The sequence below is a fragment of the Sinocyclocheilus grahami genome, unplaced genomic scaffold (assembly GCF_001515645.1).
Source record: "Sinocyclocheilus grahami isolate Dianchi unplaced genomic scaffold, SAMN03320097.WGS_v1.1 scaffold429.1, whole genome shotgun sequence".
NCBI lineage: Eukaryota > Metazoa > Chordata > Actinopteri > Cypriniformes > Cyprinidae > Sinocyclocheilus > Sinocyclocheilus grahami.
Window position 1 is genome coordinate 314,529 of NW_015505608.1, and position 3,259 is coordinate 317,787.

Below are 3,259 nucleotides of genomic sequence, written 5' to 3' on the forward strand. Positions count from 1 at the left end.
AAAGAAGTTTATTCAAGTGTGCTATTAGTATACCTCTTTTAAACTAAAAATAGGAAGGTATACTTTTAGTCTACTTTTATGTACTTCTCAGAAATATACTTAAAATGACATTTAAGTATACTTGACTTATACTTAGAAAAAGTCTAAATATATTTGAGCTATAATTGTGCTCCTAGAATCTGTGTTTTCATTGTTATACTGTAGAGGCGCTAGTACACATCTTTTTTTACAGAATTTCCAAAAAACACAAGTGAAGAAGAAACCTAAACAACAGATGCTTCCACATGTAATCTAACACAATCATCAGACATAAAACAGCATCAAAACTGTGTAACATTATGGAATAAAATGTCGACCAATGAAGAGTTAATAATAACTGTCAAGCTTTGGGGTGTTGATCGACTTTATCTACATTTTGATTATCATTCTGAATCCAATTAATAGTCTTTTTTCATCTTTTTGTTCAAAATCTTGTTTATTTCTTTATTGTTTATTTCTGAAACTTATTCACATTCAAGTGTTTAAAAAAAGAGTGCATGAAGCTAGAATAAAATTGTATTGATTGTGTGTTTGTGTCTGTTCTTATACAGCAGTCCACCCACTCACAAACCTCCTCCTCCCATGAAGAAGTATTCCTATTCAGACACAGTGAGTAGAGCTGAGAGATCCATACTTTATTTTACACTTGCAGCTAAATTAGTTTTAGATTAAAGAGAGAATTCTTTGAATTTTATTTTTTAAAAATGAGAGAGAAAAAAAGAAAAATATTCAATAGAAAACGATTTCATTTGAGACTTGTGTGAAGATAGAAAGTTTGAACATTTTGAAAACATTATGACATAAAACGAATGGGAAACATTCTGCACAATTTCTCAGTGATCAAATAAGTATATTTGTCAGATTGATTGTGTGACTCCTTGTGCAGACACTCAGATGTTCTTGCTTTCATTGGATCATCTTAAATCATGCTGAGGAACACGAACATCAGATATAATGCAAACTTGTGCAGCTCGAGTGCTGCTGTCATGAAAGCAAAAGGGGATGTGATGAAAATTCTTTGATGGAGAGTGAAATGTTTGCTTTAAAAATGTGTAGTGAAAATGCTTTTAAGGAAGATGGAAATTCCTATGATACTTTTATTAGTTTTGCTCAATTCCTATTTCATGTTACTAGAAGTTATATGCTCATGTTAAAATCTGAATGCAGTGTTGTTATTGTTAATTAAACCTATTCAAATTGGTTTGGTAATTAAACTAAAGCTAAAATAAATAAATATCTAATAAAGATTTGAATGGAAATGAGTAATGTTGCCTTGCCACTAAATGAAGTAAACAAGTTATGTTTAAGCATCAAAATTACTCAATGTAAAACCGAAATAATGTTAAATCTAAATAGAAAAAAGGAATTATAAATAGAATAGAAAAATAGATAAAAATGACAAAAGCACTATACAAAATCACTAAAACGTATAATATAATGAAAATAAAAACTGTAAATTAAAAAAAAATCTGAATAAATAATATACTAGTATATAAATAATAACAAAATACTCATTTCAAATCTGCTCATTCTTTTAGTAGTTTAGTTTTAGTTAACTGTAAGAACACTGGATGGGATGCTCTTCCCAGATTGGGGACAATCTGAGTAAAGGTGAAAATCACCCAATCGAGTTAGGTTGTACAATATATTTTGATGAAAAATTTTACTAGAGGCTATATCTCTGTAGTAAAAATTTAATTCATGTTAATATTTTCACTCAGATTGTTATTCTGATAATAGCCTATAGTTTGTAATGAACAGATTTTGTATTATATATTGTATTTAACTGTTTGATTACCCCTTAAAAACTTTTATCAAGATTAGCAATTTTGTTAGCAAACGTTATTAAGCTTAACAATTCATCCTTTTCTTTTTCCTTTTTTGTAGTCGAGCATCAGTAAACCTGTGTCTGATTCTCAGTTCATGCACCACGAGACAGAGAAAGAGGAACCAATGACAGTAAGAGTCCTTTTCTCTCACTCTCTCTATTCCTCTAATCCTTTGTGGCATTTAAGATGGTAAATCATGCATATTTGATGGAATGTTCATTTTCCACGTATTATTCATGCTTATTAGTCGCAGATCGTAATCATCTCTTTTATTGATAGTGCTTTGACTCTTATCACAACACTACAATCTCTTCTCTGACAGGATCTCTCAGCATACCATGATGACAAGGATCATCATGAGCCTTCACGTTTCTCCTGGCTTTCTTGAGATCATTGAGAAAATGAGATCCCTGTGAAATCCGTTTTCTCTCAGGTACATCACCTGTGTAAGCTTCATGGTGAATACTTCTACATCACTATTGTCAACGTAGTCAATAGTTACAATAAAAATGTATCTTGACTTTATCCAGTGGCTATTTTGGGGGAAAAACAGTAGGAGGCTTTTTCAGTTATATAGTGCCGTTTTCACCACTATATTGCAGTTATAAGCCCTTGCGAAATTAACCATGGTTTTACTACAAATAAAACCAAAACACCATGGTTACTATAGTTTAACCATGGTAACCACAAATTAACCATGGCTTTGCTACACTAACCAGTTTAACTATGGTATTTGTGGTAAAACTGTGGTTATACAAATGGTAATTAATATGCCAAAAAAACATGGTTACACTTTTACTACAATAAAACCATGGTTCATTTTCGTAAGGGAGTTTACCATCAGATACTTTTAAATAATTACAATTTCAATAGTTTTATGCTAATAATTTGGTAATGGTTTAATACAAATTGTAATCATCTAATTACCATTTAGTAATTTTCACTTTTTGGTTTTGGGGCACTCAGTTACAGCCAGGATAAACACAACCACATTTCGTGTTCCAGAAGTACCTAAACGAACAGATACAACAACAACAATAAGAATATACTCACTGTATAATGCACACTAACAACAATATATTCACTGTACAGTTCAGTCTTAGACGCTGTGATGGTGGCGTGTTAAAATCCCCATCACAGGAGGGCGCTCGCTCACAGAAAAACACCTGTCTGTCTGCAGGCGTTTAATGCTGAACACGGATTACAGTTGCTTGCTGAAAGGTAAATACTTTTACTATAACCTAAAGTCATTCAAAACCAGATTGTGTAGGCCTACTAGTATAGAACCAGTACCCTGCGGCCAGTCAGCTATCTTTCCTACTATCTAAAATCGTAAAGTAGCCTACAGACATGCTAAGTAATTAAGCAGCTTAGAAACAAAAATAAAAGCA

At 31.9% G+C, this 3,259-nt stretch overlaps 1 long non-coding RNA gene across 1 annotated transcript; it reads left to right on the top strand.

The window, feature by feature from the left end:
• Positions 1–590: 590 nt before the first annotated feature.
• Positions 591–2,246, top strand: LOC107551670 (uncharacterized). Its single transcript, XR_001604787.1, has 3 exons — positions 591–648; positions 1,927–1,998; positions 2,191–2,246. It is a non-coding gene; the product is annotated as an uncharacterized lncRNA (long non-coding RNA).
• The last annotated feature ends 1,013 nt before the right edge of the window (positions 2,247–3,259 follow it).